A 10,497-nucleotide genomic window follows, 5' to 3' on the forward strand; every position below is an offset into this window, starting at 1 on the left:
AGATTCTAATGTTTTGTTGGGGTTTTCTTGAATATTTGAATTTTATTTATTTTTTTATACAGCAGGTTCTTATTAGTTATCTATTTTATACATAACAGTGTATACATGTCAATCGCAATCTCCCAATTCATCCCACCACCACCACCACCACCACCACCCCACCTTCCCTCCTTGGTGTCCATACGTTTGTTCTTTACATCTGTGTCTCAATTTGTGCCCTGCAAACTGGTTCATCTATATGATTTTTCTAGGTTCCACATATATGCATTAATATATGATATTTGTTTTTCTCTTTCTGACTTACTTCACTCTGTATGATACTCTCTAGCTTCCTCCACGTCTCTACAAATTACCCAATTTCATTCTTTTTATGGCTGAGTAATATTCCATTGTATATACGTACCACATCTTCTTTATCCAGTCGTCTGTCGATGGGCATTTAGGTTGCTCCCCTGACCTGGCTATTGTAAATAGTGCTGCAATGAACATTGGGGTGCATGTGTCTTTGTGAATTATGGTTTTCTCTGGGTATATGCCCAGTCGTGGGATTGCTGGATCATATGGTAATTCTATTTTTAGTTTTTTAAGGAACCTCCATACTGTTCTTCATAGTGGCTGTATCAATTTACATTCCCACCAACAGTGCAAGAGGGTTCCCCTTTCTCCACACCCTCTCCAGCATTTGTTGTTTGTAGATTTTCTGATGATGCCCATTCTAACTGGTATGAGGTGATACCTCATTGTAGTTTTGATTTGTATTTCTCTAATAATTAGTGATGTTGAGCAGCTTTCCATGAGCTTCTTGGCCATCTGTATGTCTTCTTTGGAGAAATGTCTATTTAGGTCTTCTGCCCACTTTTGGATTGGGTTGTTTGTTTTTTTTAATACTGAGATGCATGAGCTGTTTATATATTTTGGAGATTAAACCTTTGTCCATTGATTCGTTTGCAAATATTTTCTCCCGTTCTGACGGTTGTGTTTTCATCTTCTTTGTAGTTTCCTTTGTTTTGCAAAAGCTTTTAAGTTTCATTAGGTTGCATTTGTTTATTTTTGTTTTTATTTCCATTACTCTAGGAGGTGGATCAAAAAAGATCTTGCTGTGATTTCTGTCAAAGAGTGTTCTTCCTATGTTTTCCTCTAAGAGTTTTATAGTGTCTGGTCTTACATTTAGATCTCTAATCCATTTTGAGTTTATTTTTGTGTATGGTGTTAGGGAGTGTTCTAATTTCATTCTTTTACATGTAGCTGTCCAGTTTTCCCAGCGCCACTTATTGAAGAGACTGTCTTTTCTCCATTGTATATCCTTGCCTCCTTTTTCATAGATTAGTTGACCATAGGTGTGTGGGTTTATCTCTGGGCTTTCTATCCTGTTCCATTGATCTATATTTCTGGTTTTGTGCCAGTACCATATTGTCTTAATGACTGTAGCTTTGTAGTATAGTCTGAAGTCAGGGAGTCTGATTCCTCCAGCTCCGTTTTTTTCCCTCAAGTCTGCTTTGGTTATTCGGGGTCTTTTGTGTCTCTATACAAATTTTAAGATTTTTTTGTTCTAGTTCTGTAAAAAATGCCATTGGTAATTTGATAGGGATTGCATTGAATCTGTAGATTGCTTTGGGTAGTATAGTCATTTTCGCAATATTGATTCTTCCAATCCAAGAATATGGTATATCTCTCCATCTGTTTGTATCATCTTTAATTTCTTTCATCAATGTCTTATAGTTTTCTGCATACAGGTCTTTTGTCTCCCTAGATAAGTTTATTCCTAGGTATTTTATTCTTTGTGTTGCAGTGGTAAATGGGAGTCTTTCCTTAATTTCTCTTTCAGATTTTTCATCATTAGTGTATAGGAATGTAAGAGATTTCTGTGCATTAATTTTGTATCCTGCAACTTTACCAAATATATTGATTAGCTCTAGTAGTTTTCTGGTGGCATCTTTAGGATTCTCTATGTATACTATCATGTCATCTGCAAACAGTGACAACTTTTACTTCTTCTTTTCCAATTTGTATTCCTTTTATTTCTTTTTCTTCTCTGGTTGCCATGGCTAGGACTTCCAAAACTATGTTGAATAATAGTGGCGAGAGTGGACATCCTTGTCTTGTTCCTGATCTTAGAAGAAATGCTTTCAGTTTTTCACCATTGAGAATGATGTTTGCGGTGGGTTTGTCATATATGGCCTTTATTATGTTGAGGTAGGTTCCCTCTATGCCCACTTTCTGGAGAGTTTTTATCATAAATCGGTGTTGAATTTTGTCAAAAGCATTTTCTGCATCTTGAGATGATCATATGGTTCTTCTTCTTCAATTTGTTAATATGGTGTATCACACTGATTGATTTGTGTATATTGAAGAATCCTTGCATCCCTGGGATAAATCCCACTTGATCATGGTGTATGATCCTTTTAATGTGTTGTTGGATTCTGTTTGTTAGTATTTTGTTGAGGATTTTCGCATCTATATTCATCAGTGATATTGGTCTATAATTTTTTTTTCTAGTATCTTTGTCTGGTTTTGGTATCAGGGTGATGGTGGCCTCATAGAATGAGTTTGGTAGTGTTCCTTCCTCTGCAATTTTTTGGAAGAGTTTGAGAAGAATGGGTGTTAGCTCTCCTCTAAATGTTTGATAGAATTCACCTGTGAAGCCATCTGGTCCTGGACTTCTGTTTGTTGGAAGATTTTTAATCACAGTTTCAATTTCATTACTTGTGATTGTTCTGTTCATATTTTCTACTTCTTCCTGATTCAGGAAGAATCAGGAAGTTTCTTGGAAACTTGGAAGGTTATACCTTTCTACGAATTTGTCCATTTTACTGGCACAGAGTTGCTTGTAGTAGTCTCTTATGATGCTTTGTATTTCTGCGGTGTCCATTGTAACTTTTCCTTTTTCATTTCTAATTTTATTCATTTGAGTCCTCTCCCTTTTTTCTTGATGAGTCTGGCTAAAGTTTTTATCAATTTTGTTTATCTTCTCAAAGAACCAGCTTTAGTTTTATTGATCTTTGTTATTGTTGTCTTTGTTTCTATTTCATTTATTTCTGCTCTGATTTTATGATTTCTTTCCTTCTACTAACTTTGGGTTTTGTTAGTTCTTCTTTTTCTAGGTCCTTTAGGTGTAAGGTTAGATTGTTTATTTGAGATTTTTCTTGTTTCTTGAGGTAAGCTTGTATTGCTATAAACTTCCCTCTTAGAACTGCTTTTGCTGCATCCCATAGGTTTTGGATCGTCATGTTTTTGTTGTATTTTGTCTCTAGGTATTTTTTGATTTCCTCTGATTTCATCAGTGATCTCTTGGTTATTTAGTAACATATTGTTTAGCTTCCATGTGTTTGTAGTTTTTACGTTTTTTTCCCTGTAATTGACTTCTAATTTCATAGCGTTGTGGTCAGAAAAGATGCTTGATATGATTTCAATTTTCTTAAATTTACTGAGGCTTGATATGTGACCCAAGATGTGATCTGTCCTGGAGAATATTCTGTAGTGCACAGAAAGATTCTAATGTTTTCTGAGAGTCAACTTCTGTGGGGGTAGTGTTCTGCAGTTCTGTTTGTCTTGGGACAGATGGTAATAAATTGAGCACACAGCCCTTTGCACGCAATAACATAATCATGCAACCCAAGCCCGATAACAAAGTCCCCGAGTTCATTGGCCCTCAAGGACTAGACTAGCCAGGAAGACTTCTGCACCGGGGTGTAGATGAGCTCTCTTCCCCTACAGAGGGCGCTGTAGCCAGGGGTCAAGGAGACAATAGTCCCATGGACTTTATCATCAGGGAAACAGCCCCGCAAATATGTTGTTATTCATAAGCTGTTCTCACCCAGGTCAGTTGGCGACAAAGCCAGGCCTGGAATCCCATGTCCTGACCTCCAGTCAGGGGCTCTTTGCCTGCAGAGTGTGGTGGTAGGATACAATCTGTTTCTTGTCAGGAAGACAGAACAAAGAGGAAAGTGTGGAGGGTCCAGGTAATTGATAAGGACTGACGGGCTAAAATGAGAGAGAGACAAGAAAGAGGAGGGAACAGGGAAAGAGGGAATGAGAAGTGGGGGAGGGGGAGGGGCGTAAGGTCTCTGGAAGGAGACTGACAGGCCCTGCAGAGCCTTCCCTCCTCTCTGGGTACCTTCACTGGGGCTCTCTCAGATGAGCACCTGACCACGTAAGAGATCACCTGAGGTTCCCATGCATTTGGCACCACGGACTGTCACCTCAGCCAGCCCATAGGGCCCCATGCCCTGCAACTTGCTCTCCTTCTCTAGGAACTGTCCCTGGCTGGGTCCCCTCATGTCCTGTACCCCACCCGTACTGAGCCACTTATTGTTCTGTACTCTTCCCTCTGGGCTTTGCTCCTTCTGGGTTGAATGCCCTTAACTTCTTTCTGATCCCATATTTCCGATCCCTCTATGTCCAGCAGGGCTCTTTCAGGCATCACCACCCTGAGGACACTTTTCCTCATTGCTCCAGCTAGAACCTGACCCCTCTCTGTTCTGAATGCTCTGCACAGATTTCTATCAGAGCACCCAAAATTCTTTAGGACCTAAGACATGTCTTTAGGACCCACCCCAACTATGAGCTCTCGAAGCCCAGCATCAGACATGTGTCAGAGGTTTGATAGGCAAACATTTGTTGAATGGATGTTGGATGGATGAATGGATGGAGAGTAAAGACAGTAGGGGACTTCCCTGGTGGCACAGTGGTTAAGAATCTGCCAGCCAGTGCAGGGGACACGAGTTCAAGCCCTGGTCCAGGAAGATACCACATACCATGGAGCAACTAAGCCCGTGTGCCACAACTGCTGAGCCTGTGCTCTACAGCCCACGAGCCACAACTACTGAGCCCATGCACTGCAACTACTGAAGCCTGTGCACCTAGAGCCCGTGCTCCACAAGAGAAGCCACCACAATGAGAAGCCCGCACAGAGCAAGAAAGAGTAGCCACCTCTTGCTGCAACTAGAGAAAGCCCGCGTGCAGCAAGGAAGACCCAATGCAACCAAAAAAAAAAAAAGAGACAGTAGGACAGATGGATGGAAGAATGGCCTGGGAGAAGGGGAAACATGTACTTGTAGTGGCAACACAGAGAGGTTAAAAGAGCTCTTGACTGGGAGTCTAGAAGCTTTCCTGTTCATTAGCTCTGTGACCTGGGACAACTCACTCCCCCTCACTGGACCTCAGGCTCCCACCTGTACAGTGAGGGACATGACAAGGTAAGATGCTTGATGTCTGATCCCCAAAGGCCCTTCAGCTGCCATGCTGGCTCCATGGCGCCAGATGCATCATATTCGGTCTGAACACCCAGGTCGGCTTAGCTCGGATGCAGGGATGAGGGCAGAGGTTCTGGAGTCAGAGGAAGTCTGGAAGCCAAGGTAGGCAAGGGCAGAGCCTGAGGTGTGGACCTGGCCTCTTGGCAGGAGACAAGCTCTGGCAGCAGCTCAGGAAACAATTTGTTCCTGACCCGCTACCATCACCACCAAACTGAGAAATTTGGAGGCTGAGGCCTTGGCAGATTTGACCAACAGCTTTCCGCCTCTTTGCAAAAGTCTCCTTTCCCAGAGGGTCAAGCAGAGACCCATGGCTCCAGCTGAGGGAGCCTCCTTCTCTACTGTGTCCCCTCTCCCCACTCAAGGTCAAAGCCACCTTCCATTTTTTTCTCTGCAGTGGGAGAAAAAAAACCTTTGTGTCTGCTAAGCTTCCCACACCTCACACTGTGTTCTCCTAGACCATAAAATCAGGCTCCTGCCTCAGTTTCCTTGTCCAGTTTTACAAATGTTTTTCCTATGCTGTAGAATGAATTAATAAATCATAATAGTAGTGGCCAACAGCCATCCAATGCTCACTACATTCAGGCACTACTCTACACATTCTGCACGAATTGATTCACTTAATCTTTGCAACAACCTTTGAGCTAGGGACTATTTTACAGATAAGAAAAGTAAGGCAGGGACTTCCCTGGAGGAGCAGTGGTTGGGAGCCTGCCTGCCAGTGCAGGGGACACGGGTTTGAGCCCCTAGTCCGGGAAGATCCCACATGCCACGGAGCAACTAAGCCCGTGCACCACAACTATTGAGCCCGCATGCCACAACTACTGAAGCCCACGCGCCTAGAGCCCGTGTTCCACAAGAAAAGCCACAGCAACGAGAAGCCCGCACACTGCAACGAAGAGTAGCCCCGACTCGCCGCAACTAGAGAAAGCCCACGCGCGGCAACAAAGACCCAACACAGCCAAAAATAAATAAAATAATAATTAAAAAAAAGAAAAGTAAGGCAGAGGACTAGGCAAGTTTAAGAACTTGCCTACTCTGAAGCTGGGATTCATACCTGAGCAGTTTGGCTCCAAAATCTGTGCCTTGCCAGAATGAATGAACCATCTTGTTCATGACAGAGATATCCTCACTGTACCATGGAAGCACAGAGGAGGGGCCTCCAATGGTAGAGTTAAGGATTGGGAAGATCAGGGGAGGCTTCCTGGAGGAAGTGATAACCTGAGCTGAATTTTGAATGACAAGGAAGAGATGGGGTAGGGCAAGGGGCACTTGGGGGTGCACAGCAGGAGCAAAGATGTGGAGGCAGCAAGGAACTGCCAGAATGCAGGGAACCCCAATAGCTGAAGATGTTGGAGTATCGAGTCTCAGCAGGAGGCAGGGCTGGAGAGGGGGCTGCACCGAAGCACACACCAAGTGCTTCCAGGCTTGGGGAACTGTGGGAACTGGAAAAGTCTTTGTGGAGGAGGTATCAGGGCTTGGAAGACAGCAAGGACTGCAGCTGGTATATTGGGCTGAGAAAGTCATTCCAGGCAGGGGAAAAAGCATGGAGGTGGGAGAGTGGGAGAGAAATATTTAGGGAAGCATTTGATTTGGCAGGAGGGGAGGAATGTTCATTGTACAGTGACTGCTGAGACACCAGCAAGGCCTATGCACGGAATCTGGCCCTGCAGAGGAATGGCTGGAGTTGTCTCAAAGAGCCAGTTTTACATTCTATCTGTGTGACCCTGGATGAGTCGCCTCTGAGTCTCGGTCTCCACATTTTTAAAATGGAGGTGATAAGAGCCTACCTAAAAAGTTTGCTTAGAGGTTTAAAAATGGGAATACGTGTGGAAAGACTTTGCAAGCCCTGAGGCATTCTGCCATGTCCGCCAATCCCTGTACTGACATCAGAACCACCATAGGTGCTTTTAAAAAATACAACATATCACAGGTCAACCCAGATCTATAGAATCAGAAGGAGGTTGAACTGGCATTATTTTTCTTCTGGTCTTTTTTTCCATTATTTCCTCACATGGTCCTGATGCTCTATTAACTTTCAATCTGCCAGCTTCTGACAACTGGAAAGAAGAAAATGCAGTGAGAAGAATAGAGATCCTGCGGCTTCATGGAAATACTTTGAATTTGGAGGGTTTTCCGGTCAGGGCTTGACAGCTATGATAAGAGAGAGAAAAGAAGGACTTTTAGTTTCTCAAAATGTGGGAAAAGAGTAAGGTAGCCAAAGGGACTAATGATGACTTTGACCTCCAATCTGGAGAGTTCTGAGAGAAAAGACATCCTCAACCAACACCACCAATTGAAGTATGGCTGGTCAAGGAAAAGTACACAACACCCTACAACTTACAACATATTGATATATGTATTAATTCATCTGATCCTCTCTATATTCCTGTGAGGTAGCGTTTCTTATTTATTCTCATTTTACAGGTAAGGAAACTGAGGCTCAGGGGGAGGGACTGACTAGCCCAAAGTCCATAGGTAGCCAGGGGCAAGAGCAATGATTTGCACCTGGGACCCTTAGCCTCCAAGGCCTCTCTACTACACCACATTCTGCTTCTTGTGTTGATTGTAAGGTAGTAGAAAGAGCACTAGAGCCCTAACTATTGTTCCAGCTCTGCAGAGAACATGCTGTGTAACCCCAGACATATCTCTTGCCCTCTCTGGGCCTCACCACTATCAATCTAGGGTGGTTGTTATAGGGATTAAATGATGTGATGACCTTAAAGGTATCCAACACAGTCCCTGGCATGAGATAACAGCCAAGATGACCACAAGAAGGGTGAAGAGAATGGAAAGTGATAGTGCATATGTACAAAAGGTGTGGCAACATAATAGAAGGAGGGACCAACTTCACCAGGCATTGGGCTTCCTGGGGGAAGGGAATTTGGACAGAGATTTCAAGAATGCTGAGGTTTTCCAGTTCCCACAGTTCCCCAAGCCTTCCCTCCCTCACCTCCCTCCTTCTGGTTTTATGTGACTAGAGGACTACAGCTTGGGATGTATAAGAGGGGAGTGTCCAGAAATGAGGCTGAAGAGGTAGGGGTGAGGGGAGCATATCACATGGGCCTTGAATGCCAAGCTAAGGATTTGGCTTTTGCCATTGAAAGGTTTTAAGCAGGTGTCATGATACATTTTGCAGCTTTGCAGTTTAGAAAGGTCATTTTTGCTGCAGTGTGGACAGCAGACAGGAGGGGGATACTGGAGGCCAAGGGACCCTTGTGGGGGAGGGGAAGAGGGCTGATGGAGATTCCCAATCCAAAATCCCTGGAGGCCACCTCCCACTTAGGGAAGATCAAGGGAAATGATGAATGTAGAAGTACTCTGAAACTATTGCCAGCCACCAGCCAAGGTGTGAAGGGTTGTTTGTCACGCTTCTGTTACATGACAGGCCCTTTGGAGGGACCTGGGGCCTCCAGCCCTGCTGGCTAGCGCCTGCAGACAAAAGGCAGTGGGAGTTAGCATCCCTGAGTTCCCTGGGAGTTGAGTATTTACCTCCATTGCTCAGATGCTGAGCCTGACCGTCGCTCCACAACTCCACAACAAGGGAGGGGAGGACCACATTCTCCAGGCCAGGGCAAAGGAGGGGGGCAGGGGTTCTTTTGAAAGACAGCCCCCTCCGCCTCGGGAGGGCAGGACATAGCCGGCAGGTGGACCAGCCCAGCAGAGGGTCAGGTGACCATTCCTCTGTCTCCTCCCCTCCCAAGCCTGCTCAGCTTTCCGGACTCTACCCCATCCCTGACCGGAGACAACTTGGTATAATAAAAATGGCAATAACAGCCCACAATGGTGCTTCCTGTGAGCCAGACTAATGCTTTACTAAGTTACTGTTTACTCCTCCCTCACAACAGCTCTTTTACAGTTGCAGAAACTCAGAGAGGTTAAGTAACCTCCCTAAGATTACCCAGAGCTGGTAAGTGGCAGGGCTGGAACCTGAACCCTGTCCAAGCTTGGGGCCCTCACCAAGCACTGATTTTCGGGTCTTTCTCCCCTCTGGGCTGGTAGGTAAGAGCAGGAAGGGCTCTAACCCCTCCCGAGGGCCCCAGGATGCACAGAGAACCACTAGGGGATGCAGAGTTGAATCTCAACGGCCCCTTTATTGAGCATGACTGTGAGGAGGTGACAGGGTGCGAAGGGGCCTATGGTGCAATTCCAAAGATGGTTGGATGAGACATCTGAGCTGGTGGCCTCCCAGTTCTAGAAGCTGAGATTCTAATTAGGGGAGGACAATGGTAGACAGAAAGGAGAGAGGGGAGCTTTCCCTGTCCTAAACTGATAAGACGGGGCTCCCAGCCTTCTTCCTGCACCTCCCTAACTGGCAGGGCTCCCAGGTTTCAGCCCAGGTGAGCAGAGTCACCACAATCACACAACCACACAGACTAGTGCCAGCTAGGACCTGCAAGAGCACTTTGTTCTCTGGGAGGCAGATTTGTTTTTGCTGCCCTGAGGCCTAGGGTAGTGGCCTCTACTCCTACCTCCCCTCCTCCCTGCTTGCCTCTCCTTCCGCAGGCAGACAAGCAGACACATACGCACACGGCCAAGCAACTTTTTTTAATTAAAAAAAAAAGTAATAAGGAAAGAAGGAGCAAAAAGACTGGGTGTGCAAGTCTGGGCCACTGCAAGGGGAACACTGCCCAATCTCTGCACAGCACGAAAGCTCTTGGGAGGTCCAGGGTTCAAGGCCAAAACCTCCCTCAGCCCCCAGGCCACATACCTCTGGGGTGCCTGAGAACTGTCCCCTCCCTCACCCCACACTGTCTCGGTGTGTGGACAAGGAGACTCAAACTCACCACCCTTCCAAGCCCCTTCTAGGGAATGCATTCACCAGGCAATTTCTCCCCCCAACCCCCATGTAAAAAAGGTTTTTTGGATGCTTTCCTGCACTTTTCACCATAAAGAGGGGTGAGAGAGGATGGGCTGCGGGGGGAGGAATCGACTTAAAAACTGCTGCCTAGTCAGTCACACTCCCAGTTTCCCTTCTTAGAAATCCAACCAGAAGTCGATGGTTCCCTCCACACACACACAAAAAAAGTCTGTTGCTTTCTCTCTCCTCTCTTGCCAGCTCTTCTGCCCAAGCCTGGCTCTCTCCTCTCTGTCGGTTCGTCTTTCAGCCAGTCTTTCCCTGCTTCAGATTCTTGGACTCCCTCTCACTAACGTCTCTGGACCTCTGTCACCCGTTTTAAAAAACGGGGGGATGAACTCGAGAAGAGGGAAGCCTCACCACCTAATCTCTTTCCCTCTCTGCCTCTCT

This window comes from Lagenorhynchus albirostris, chromosome 9 (assembly GCF_949774975.1).
Source record: "Lagenorhynchus albirostris chromosome 9, mLagAlb1.1, whole genome shotgun sequence".
NCBI lineage: Eukaryota > Metazoa > Chordata > Mammalia > Artiodactyla > Delphinidae > Lagenorhynchus > Lagenorhynchus albirostris.